Here is a 12,875-nt window from a genome sequence, read left to right as displayed (position 1 = left end):
TTTTCCTCTATCTCCCTTCGTTTTAAATACTTTTCAGAGATTTTTTTAAGTTTATATTAATATATAGAGCTATTATGAAACGTTTAAAATCTTTTTAAATTATAGATCCGAAACCTAAAATACAGAAATGTTTTTTAGAAAATTATTTTCTTATTATAGATTTTATTGAAGCGGGTGTTAGATTTTGAGAAAACTTTACTTATGCGAATTTGTTAAGGTTAAACCTACATATGAGTACTTTTAGAAACATATTTCTTAAAATTTATTCCTCACCTTTAAAAAATATTTATATTCTGTTTTGTTTTTTTGGCTAACAGTTTAATTTTTATTAAAATATTTTTCTTGTATATTCTTCATAACTTAAGGGCTATTAGAATTAAAGTAGCTTTGGAACCTATATTATATTTCGGACCCAAAATGGGAAATAAGGTTTTTATTACTTTCAAAAAAGTTAGTTTAATAACTTTTTAAAAATTCTCTTTTAAATTATTATTTTTTTGTTAGGGATCACTTCTTTATGGAAATGGTTTCCCCTAAAGGAATCCATTATGGAAATGGAAATTCTTTAGGAAATGTTTCCTAAATATCCCCCCAGAGCAAGGAAAGCCCCAAAAATCAAAAATGTTTTTATTCGAAATTTGGAAATGTTGATGCTTTAATCTTAATTTTTCACATGTTTTATAAAAAGATGATTATTTTATTATAAAAATAAAAGTCGACCACTTAATCTTTTTTTTTCTAATGTAAAAGTTGTAATTCGTTCAATTAGTAAAGAATAAGCATCCTTCTCTCACGGGCAATGAGATGAGGATGATATGTATGACATGCAAATAAGATGTAGTATAAACTCAGGACGACCACTCCTGAGACTTCAGGTTAACTGAACTTCAATACCAAAGTATAATGTATTCTCTGTTTCGTATTAAAATCCGTATAAAAGCAACTAACTTTTACTAGGATTTAAACCTCAGATGTTTCGATTTCGAAAGTCAGCTGTTAAACGACTGCTTTGTGACGACGGAGTTAATTAATCTTTGAATTAACTCATCTTGACTTGATCGGCGTAGCCGGGACCAGCTTTTACCAGGGGTTTTCAACGTTTAATGTGTAATAAATACATTTTTATTTTTTTTTAAATTATTATTCCTCAAATTTATATAACCAAATTTAAGAATATCATACTTTCAAATAAATGGTGATCTCATAATAACTAACTTTGGGGATATATTATGTAAAATGAGAAAATAAAAATAAACTAATAAAGACAGTGCAATGATAATAAAAAGTAAGGACTTATACGAGTACAAACCTATTGCTAAAAAAAAAAATTCTATAAATAAACTTTTAATGTACTTCTTGTGTGAGATAATTTCAAAATGAGAGGAAAATTTAATTCTGTAATTATTGAAAATATTATATATAAATCCTTTTATTTTTTGGAATATAGTATAAGTTAAATATAAAAAGTAAATAGAAGTTATTATTAATAAAAATTAATAATTGTTAAAATTAGGGAAGCCGGAGTTGAGTTGTAGCTAGTGGACGTGTATATATGTTAGTAGTGATATATTCTGTGACCTTGTGCTGTGTAATAAGTTGGTTTTATAACAACTATAGAGTTCAACCACGTAATTTAAATTTAGTTTACTTTAACGATTACTCTCCTGTTGTTTGTTAATTGAGATCCATTTTATATGAGCGGAGAGAATTCGTTAAATAAAAAAAGTTTGAAAGATTCAGCTAGCTGTTTTTTTTTTTTTTTTTTTGAAATATCGATGAAGAAAACGAATCAGAATATCCGTTCATCCGTTGGGAATAAAATTCATATATTTATTACAATTTACCAAAGATGAATATAAAGGAAATTTCCAAAATTCAAAAAAAAAATGGAAAAAATCAAAATTCGTTGTTAATCATATCTATATAAAAATCGTTAAGATGAAGAAAAAAGTGAAATTTTGTTAAGTGTCTCTTGAAGTTCCTGTACATTTCGGATATAATCTTTTAAAAATAAAAGGTTTGAAACTATTCCTGTTCAAAAACATGAAATTAATGGTGTTAGCTCAAGACGGAATAAATAAGCCAAAGAAATTGCAGAAGATTGGATTTAACGAAATTTGTTTCTGAATTGATCGCTTACCGTGGAAGAAGATGAGATGCTTATGCAGGAATAACCTATAAATAGTTCAGAAGAGAGATACCACAACCTAGGAAAGTCTCACTGTCCATCCATGGAAGGGGGTAGCGTGGCGACCGGAATCGTCACAAGGCGGGTGTTTCCCCTACGAGGGTTGGGATGTCCAACCAGGAATTCCATCCTGAAAGTCGATTTATCGAAAAAGGTGAAATAATCTGTTTGATGATATTAATAATATATATATATTAAAATGTAAGATCAGAGAATCTAGTTTTATATACTTTATAGAAAAGTATGATGTTATATTTTTAACAGAAACTCAGAAGTATTTTTATTAGAAAATAATTTAAGAAATTTGAGGTAGTGTGGCTTTATAGAGTGATGATTTATTTTGATAGGACAAACCGGGGCACGGGGAATGTTATTAGATATAAATAGATATTCATTCTAAAGATAAATTTAGTTTTAGTTACGTGGATTTAGTGATATGAAGTTATATAATTGGAATGAAGTTTCCTTATTGTCAGTTTATATTAAATGTAGCTCCAGGGAGACGGACTTCTCCTAACTGTGCGATGTCTCTCTGCTAAAAAAAAGTACTTCTTAGAAAGTTTAGATTTAGGTGTATAAAAGTTATTTTTACACGGATTTGAATACTAGATCATGGATACCGGTGTTCTTTGGTGGTTGGGTTTCAATTAACCACACATCTCAGGAATGGTCGAACTGAGAATGTACAAGACTGCACTTCATTTACACTCATACATATCATCCTCATTCATCCTCTGAAGTTTTATCTAAACGGTAGTTACCGGAGGCTAAACAGGAAAAAACAGAGAGAGAGGTGTATAAAAGTGGGCGATTATCAAAAGTAATTTAAAAGATGAAATAATAAATTAATTCGTCTTTGTTTGAGTAGCGTGATGAGTTCACATTTATCGGGACAAACGGTATTAACATTATATCGGTATCTCTAAATTGTATAGAGTATATAAATAATTTTAGGGTCATTACACAAACATATTCAGATCACATGCCAATTATTTTGGAATTAAACATAAAGGACCAGCCAAATTTAAAATCAAAGATGAAAGGACCAGAAAAAAGAAAAAAAAGTAAAATATTATAGTTAGATCATTAAAAAAAGTCATTAAGTTATCGAGCAAGTAAAGATGAAATTTATCCCACTATTTCAATTTGGTTTGCTAATTTTAATAAAAAAAAAAAAAAAAAAAGAAAGGACCAGAAAAAAAAGAAAAAGCACTAAACAACAATAACAAAAATAAAATTCCACAATAAACATAAAAAAATATATAAAGATTAATACGAGTATAAAAGTTTATTTTTGGTTCATCTTCACTTTTTTTCCTTTTTAACCTCCGGGAATCACCGTCAAGTATTACTTCAAAGAATGAATGAGGATTATATGTATGAGTGTAAGTGAAGTGTAGTCTTGTGCAGTATCAGGTTGAACATTCCTGAAATGTGTGGTTAATTGAAACTCAACCTCCAAAGAACACTGGTATCCACGATCTAGTATTCAAAACAGTATAAGTAACTGCCTTTACTAGGATTTGACCGTTGGAACTCTCGAGTTCGAAATCAGCTGATTTGCGAAAACGCGTTCACCACTAGACCAACCCGGTGGGTAGATCCATCTTCACTTTCTAGGTAACTTAATGCCTTTTTTTGATGATCTAACAATAATGTTTTACTTTTTTTGGATTTTCTGGTCCTTTAATTTTTTTATGAACTTTGATCTTTGTTTTTAGATTTGGCTTTAAGTTTATAATGCATGTAAATCTTTGTTAGTTATTTTTGTCGTTTTCTTTATTTTTTGGTCGTTTTGATGTTTGTTTATTTTATATTTATGTTAGGTTAATTTATTACATCTTTAATTTCTTGTGTCCTTCATTTACGATTTGTTTATTTATGATAATGTAAAAACAGTAATTTTTTTTTTTGTTACATAGTTAACACGAGTTAAAAATTACGAAAGACGTTACAAAGATATGTAGGTTGTCTAATCGAGTACAGCGGTAAATAACTGGAGATGTTGTAGAACATATCCCTTATTTTTGTGAACAAAATTAATTTGCACAAAAATGTAAAAAATAAAAAAAACATTTCATCAAATTTTGTACTCCAACGCCAAACAGAGATAAAAAAACTATCAACAATTTGCTTACATTTAATTCGGTGTTCGTCTTAGTGTTTATTCAGCAGCATTTCTGGTACTGTTGAATGAATTTTATTAAAATGTTACAGGATTTAAAGTTCTTTAAGAATGGATTACCGCGTTAAATATTACTGAGTTAAAATATTATAATAAAAATTTGGAGTCCAACACATTTACGAATTTAAAATGATTTTATTTCCCCTTTATTTTTTAAATAAAATTATTCATATAATGACAAAGTAATTAAATTTTGTAGAAATATTTCCTTCAGTATTTTTTGTATGATCAATAATATTAAGTCGAAATCTACTTACTTTTCGCTTTTCTTTTATTTGAAAGCATAGTTATAAGAGCTATATTTTGTAATTTTGTAGTCTTTCATCACACATCTTTTTGTACTGTACGTGAATCTTGTTTAATTGGAATAATTTTTACAGAAATCTACAATTGAACAAATACTAATAATTCTAATGATAATTACTAATAATAATGAACTGACATATACTTAACTAATATTTAAATTGTCTCAGTTATAACATACTAACTACTGATTCATAAATTTACTTTGATATTGTTTTTTATTCCTCAAAAACAGTTTTTAATCCTTTCATTAATTCTATAACTTCTAGAGCTTCATCTAATTTTTTTTAATCAAATTAAACCGCAAGTAGGAAGACAACAAATATTTTTAAAATTGTATCAATCAATTTAATAAAAAAGGTTTTTTGTAGTGGTACCAAAGTAAGGGAGAATTACGTGGGAGGGGAACGTTAGATTTCAATAATGATACTTTCACCTATACAAACGCAGTAGGATAGGCCCTTTATACGACGTGGTTGGTTAGCGGCGTCAAACAATATCAAGTATTCTTTTTCTCCCCCGTTTAAAAAGGGGGTGGTTCCGCGTCCACAACTGAATCGATAACTAACTGCTGTCCCTCTCTCCCTTGTAACACTTACCCACTCTTTATATCCTTTCCTTTTTCTATTTCTCTTTTACAACCCTTAGCTATCCATGAATCATAACATAACGCCCCTTTTTAACTCCTTAGTAGTGTACGATTTCTATTTCTCTATAACAGATCATTTACTCGTACGTGGATGATCAGATCAACATTATTTTTTTCTTATAGAAAACGGTAATGTATGAATTTATAGATCTTTCTTTTATTTCTGGTTTTTTTAATTTTGGAAAATTGTTGATCACAAAAATACTGTTAAATGAGGAAGATTTATAATCCGTAACTTATTTTTAAAAAAAGATATGTTTTAAAAAATATTTTCTAAAACTTTTTTAATTTATTGGAAATTCATATCATAGATCCAATGTGGCGGATTAATCTAATATTATAAGTAATACAAAAATTAAGTGGCAAAGAGGTGTAAACACAATCTTGTTATTAATTCACCGAGTTGGTTTAGCGATAAACTTGACGTCGTAAATCAGCTGATTTCGAAGTCGAAGTTCTCAGGTTCAAATTCTAATAAAGGCAGTTAGTTACTTTTAATTGGATTTGAATACTAGATCGTTGATACCGGTCTTCTTTTGGTGGTTGGGTTTCAATTAAGTACACATTTCAGGAATGGTCGACCTGAGTTTTTTCACAACTACACATTTACCGGTACAGTTATATTACACTGATAAGTCGCTAATGACTTTACTCCTTGATGCGACTATAAATAAAAGTATTTAAAAAAAATTAAGCACTTCGAACATAATTAATAAATAGATTCAACTAGATTGCGTAATAGGTCTGTCTTTCTAAAATTACTTTTAAAAAACATCCACTCTTATCACAAAATTGAAAAATAAATGTCGTTATTCTAATCATAATGATGCCGTCACAAATACGTATACATTTTTACTTCCTTGTACGAAGTAAAGGAAGTATTGTAATCGCGAAAAATTTCGGTTTTCGATATCAACGGGAATATCCATTTTCACCATCCCTGAATCCATTTTGACTAGTTTTGGCGTGACGTATGTACGTATCTCGCATAACTCAAAAACGATTAGCCGTAGGATGTTGAAATCTTTGATTTAGGACTGTTATAACATCAAGTTTTACACCCTCCCCCTTTTGATTGCAATCGACTGGACCAAAAGTGTCCAAAAAAAGCCCATATTATTTTGGGTTTTGATTTTTCTTAACTGCAGTAATAAGCTCTCATTGAGATCTTTTCAACGATATATCATAAGTGGTACTTATTTTCATTGGTTCCAGAGTTATAGCCAAATAAAATTTTAATTAATGAAATATTTGGATTTTTCATGGGGAAGGCACATCGGTTCACCCCCTACTTCATCGTTTTTTTTAACTTTTTTTTTAAATTTAAATATATTGATTTACTAATTAACCTGTCATTGTAAAAAGTTTTTACGATGAATAATAATTCAATAATAACTATATATATCTGTATATATAGATATCTATATACATATATTGTATATATGTATATATATATATATATATATATATATATATATATATAAATATCTATATACATATATTATATATACATATATACATATATATATACATATATGTGTATATATATATATATATATAAATATCTATATACATATATATATATATATATATATATATATATATATATAAATATACATATATATATATATACATATATATGAAAAAATATCAGAAGTTATTAATGAAATAAAATTGTGCGTACTTTTCATTTAAAAAAAATGTGTATATGTAATTTAATAGGCATACAAGGAAGCCATGTTGTGTTCACATTTTATTATTGTTTTCAATACCTTTCTTTCTTTTCCTGTTTAGCCTCCGGTAACTACCGTTTTAGATAATTCTTCAGAGGATGAATGAGGATGATATGTATGAGTGTAAATGAAGTGTAGTCTTGTACATTCTCAGTTCGACCATTCCTGAGATGTGTGGTTAATTGAAACCCAACCACCAAAGAACACCGGTATCCACGATCTAGTATTCAAATCCGTGTAAAAATAACTGGCTTTACTAGGACTTGAACGCTGTAACTCTCGACTTTCCAAATCAGCTGATTTGGGAAGACGCGTTAACCACTAGACCAACCCGATGGGTTTGTTTTCAATACCTGTTTTTTAAAAAAATAACTTTGAATTGCAAAATAATTGGTAATGAAATTAATGTAAACCATTACAATAAAAATTTGCTATTTTTATAAATTTCTTGAAAAAAGTAGGTTTCCAATAAACTCTTTTTTCAAGTCTACCTTTTCTAACATTTCTAAATTTCAATGCAATTGATCCAATAGTTTTGGAAATTTTCAGCCCAAAAAACTTTATAAGGAAACCCAATTTTAAATAATTGCTATTTTCGTACTCCTCTTCCCTGAAAACACAAAGAAAATTCATTTTTACTAACATGTGACCGAAAGTAACGTAATTTTGTTCGAAAAATCGGTAAATGACGTGGATTAAATACTAGGAAAGAAATTCGGTTTAAAGATAATGAAACAGAAATAAAGTAAATAAAGAATTAAATATTAAGATAGAGGGAACTCAATATATTAGTGAATGAAAAATTTTGTTATCCAAGTAACAAAATTACAAAAGGTGGACGATGTATGGTAATCAAAATCAGATTATCACGTCAAAGAAAGCTGTAATGGAAAAAATATCTACTATCGAATGTACATCTAAAAATTAGAAAGATATTTTACTTTCATTTTATGTGGAGTGAAGCGCTTTTGTTTTAAAGAAAAAGGAAGAAGAATAGATAACGAATAGGGAAAAGAAAGCAAACTGAATTAACAAATTTCGTCCCAGACGAATAAGAGAGATGATGTGACTAATTACGTTAGTAGGCCAAATATTAAACGACCTAGGCTTAGTAAATTTGATAATAAACGAATATGTGGATAATAAAGAACTAAAGGAATACGAGTATAAAGATTGATATTTGTAAAACGGTTACTGGCAAATTAGGATGTAAATTTTATAGATTATTTCAAAACAGAAATGAATGGATAACAACATCAAGCGAGCCAAATTAATATGTATCAATAAAAAATTTTTGGATCTGGATTTCTTCGTCTTGTTACTCACCCAGTATCTTGGATCGGGCGATGAATCATAAACCGCCATCTCGTTCTCTCATTCCATCTTACTTTTCACTGTAGCCGTTTCTACTTAGATACCCCTAATAGCATTATTTATCCTTAACTTTGTCTAGGCACCCTTTCTTTAGCCTTCTTCCTAATTACCTTCGGATACATTTTCAGTGCTGTTCTTAATTACTTGTTTCTCATATGTCCAAAAGCTTTCTTCGACATGCTGTCCTTTCCCTGTCCAATACAATTTCTCTATTTGTAACAGATTTAATGTGTCTATCTCCTATTAAATCCATCTAACGATTGATATTTACTTGTAATATTTCTTTTGTAACAACTGATGATAACTGTCACAATCGAAACGTATATTTAATTTTCATACTAATGCATTTTATAATATATAGTTAAAGTGAGATTTAACTTGTCTTTTTAAAATTTTTGAGTTACAATTATTTTTTTTTTTGTTTTTTGGCGTGCAGTTGGAAGCATGTAGAAAACATAATATCCGTTGTTTTCAATAAAAAAATTGTGAAATAAAAATTTTATAAGCTCCAAAATCATTTTTTTTTAAACTAAAGTTTTTTTTTAAACATAGTTATTATTTGATATAAAGACGTTAAAAAATGCGGTTAAATATACTTAATAACTGCAATATAAAGAATAAGAATTGGAGACGGAGACAAACATGAATTCCGTTAACGAACATTAAAAAATATGTTCAGCCTTTCTTTCTATATTTTTACTTTCTGTAGAGGATTTTTTTCAAGATTTTTACAACGGTTATAAATAATTCAAACCCTCATCCTTTCAAATTTCAATAAAATCAATTGGATAAAGATAAATAAAAAAATCAGATGCTAGTTGGCATAATTTTTAACACAGTTTGGTAATTCAAATTAGCGTTCTTATGAACTATTGTGGTTTTCTCTAGAAATATAAAAGTTAATAAACTAAACTAATTTCATTAAAGTTTTTAAAAATACATTAATGAAGAATTAATAATAAAAAGAAAATTTAATTTTGAATAATTGAAATTTTGTTTAGTGGAATAAACGTGGGAAGGAACATTTTACGAAGTTTGTAAAAAATGAAGGGATTTAGAAAATGTTATTCGTATTGCCTTCAGGGAAAAAAACTAAACACTATTTCTTTTAATGTGTAAAAAAATATTGACAAAGACAATATTGCACAATGAATAAAGTTTGAAGCAATAAAACTACTTTTATTCTGAAAAAGATTTTCTTCCCATTTTCTTTACTTAAGCAACCGGGGTATTTTTCATAAGAACCATGTATTTTATTTAATGAACACTGAAAAAAAAAACTAAGAAAATATGTTCAAACAGCCTTTCATTTTAATTTTTTACTTTATATAAACGATTCTATTTAAGACTTTAACTGTTATAATTTATTTAAAGCTTTATCCTTTCAAAGTTCGATAAATCGGTTCTTTTATGATAAATAAAATAATAGACACAAGTTCGCATACTTTTGTTCTGTTCTGTATAAAAATGCCATTATATGGAATAAAACCGAATTTGTATCGATAGTATTAAAAATACTTCAATTAAGAATGTAAAAAGGTTTATGTCGCTCTACGTCACCTCAGAAGCTTAGATGGTTTAACTTTGATTTAGATCCACGCAAAATGCTGAAAACGATAAAAAGCAACTGCGGAAATGGGAAGATTGAGAAACCTTGCAGAGAATTCAACAATTCACTCAAGGCGTCTATACGTTGTTGTCATTACTAATGATATATCAACAGTGTTGCGAGTATTATGAAGAAATTAAGTTGTCCGAACTTGCGAGAGACCGCAAAAGACAATGTAATGTGATGCACGTATTTAGAATTATAAGATTCCCACCGTCCCTACCGATGCTGTATATTATACGTATTTAATGTTTATCGGGACTGAAAGGTTTAAGACGAGATATCTCGATTTTTGATCATTTTATTAACAGTGCTACGTATTTTGTGCAGAAATTCACATTACCGTTACATTCCCTTTACAAAACGAAAAAAAAATTGATAAAAGAAGTTCCAAACTATTATGCAAACCTGATCCTTAGTGATACGGAAGAAAAAAATAATAGGTTCCTTTTTTTTTTTTTTTTTTTTTTTGAATGCTAGATTGTGGATACCGGTGTTCTTTGGTGGTTGGGTTCAATTAACCATACATCTCAGGATTGGTCGAACTGAGAATGTACAAGACTACACTTCATTTACACTCATACATATGATCACTCATTCATCCTCTTAAGTATTATCTAATTGGTAGTTACCGGATGCTAAACAGGAAAAAGAAAGTGAAAGGTTCCTTTTTTAATTGAGAATCTTCGATTTATTTCTAAGACGAATTAAAAAAAAATAATTAATGTATATTCTCAGTCAATTTATACCAAATAGAAATCTAAAATAATTATTCTTTTCTGTGAGTGCGTATTTACAATTTTTATACAAAAGACATTAGGTATTTCTTAACCGTACCACGTTTTACGTGAAAAATGAATGTTAAAAAATTGTATTTTATATAATTGAAAATAAAGGATGACGCAATTATTTTATAAAATTTTTACATAAATACTATGATGAAATTAAAGTAATTTTCTTATTTAGAAAGATAAAACCTTCAACGGTAGAACCTACATTTTAAAATTAAAAATCTGATGAGGACACCACATGACTTACTTGTACACCTATTAAATTACACACACACATTTTTTTAAAATGAAAAGTACATAGATTTTTATTTCATTAATAACTTCTGATATTTTTTGTCCTTTTTTTACTGTTATTATTGAATTATTATCTACTGTAAAAAAATAAACTTTTACAGTCAGAGGTTAATAATTAATTATTAATATCAATATATTTAAATTTTAAAAAAAAAGTTAAAAAAAAGAAGATTCGAACCGATGTGCCTTCTTGCACTTATAAGACCATAAGTACTACTTTATAAGCCAAAAATCCAAAAAAAGTTGGATTTTTGGCTTTTTTGGACACTTTTGGTTCAGTCGATTGCAATCAAACGGGGAGGTGCGCAACTAGATGTTACAAAAGTCCTAAATTCATAATTTCAACATCCTACGGCTATCGTTTTTGAGTTATGCGAGATACATGGTACGTACAGACGTCACGCCGAAACTAGTCAAAATGGATTCAGGATGGTAAAAATGGATATTTCCGTTGAAATCTGAAAACCGAAATTTTTCACGATCACAATACTTCCTTTACTTCGTACGTGGAAGTAAAAATTAAATAAGGCGTAAAGCTCCCCTTACGACTGAAATTTTGAAAGAAAAAGCTGGAAAGAAAAAGAAATTAAAGATCCAGTAATTTTTAAAATTAAGTTTAAAAAATAAAATAAATAATATACCCTATAAATAAGATTAAGTTATTATTAAAAAAAATTAATTAATTAAAATATTAATAAAATTTTGTATACAAATCTTATTTTTAATTCTCTTATAAGATAAAAAATATATTTAATACGAATGACCAGATCACTGTTTATTTTAAATTAATGGTGGGCAGTTACGGAACACGAAATTAATTAAAATTAAGTTTATTTGCATTCTAAACAATAATTCAAAATTTTAAATGCTATCGTTATTTAAATTACATATATAGGGATCAATAATGAAATTTATTGAATCCTGGAAAAGTTAAGTAAAAAATAGGCTTCAACAAAAAAAATATTTAAAAAAGAGATTACCAAAAGCATAATTAACGTTTAATATAAAAATCAACGGATAATTATGTTAAATAATCCTGTATAGAATAAAGACATGTAAAAACGTTTTTTAAATTATCAAAATATAATAATGGTGCTATTTAAACATAAATTATTATTATTTTATTATTCATAATTAATGATAAATTATAACCAGAGGCCTATAATTTAATATAATAGGTGTCATTATAATCTGCCACAATAATCAGTTTAAAATAACAACAGAGTATTTAGTGATGCTAGCGTAAAACTATTCAAATTACAATGTTACCAACCCACAAAATAGAATAACAGCCTCTTACACAGTACTAAAATTGAAGGTTCAGATTGTAAATGGCACTGGTGGTATCAGTGCTGTGGAAGCATCATCTTTGTAATTGTTTTGGTCGGTAAACATGGGTTATATGCGATTGGGCAGTTTACCCGGAGGGGCCGCTCACTGGATCACTTCAATATAAAGTCACGTGATTCCTCTTTTCATCCATCAGAACTCTATTATTACCTCCATCCTCTTCGTCAACCTTCTTTTCATCATATCTGTTACATTTTTAATTTGATTTTCTAATTGTTTATTAATTACCGATATAAATATATTGAATTTTATTATAACCGACTTCAAAAAAAAGATCTTAATTTTATTTTTATGTATTTTTTTTTTAATATAAAAAGCGGGTATACAAATTTACGTATATATATATATATAAGGTATTCATTATTTGATACGTTTTTGCGTACATTATCCATTTTGTTT

Source organism: Lycorma delicatula, chromosome 1, assembly GCF_047948215.1.
Source record: "Lycorma delicatula isolate Av1 chromosome 1, ASM4794821v1, whole genome shotgun sequence".
Taxonomy (NCBI): domain Eukaryota; kingdom Metazoa; phylum Arthropoda; class Insecta; order Hemiptera; family Fulgoridae; genus Lycorma; species Lycorma delicatula.
This window is presented reverse-complemented; position numbering follows the sequence as displayed.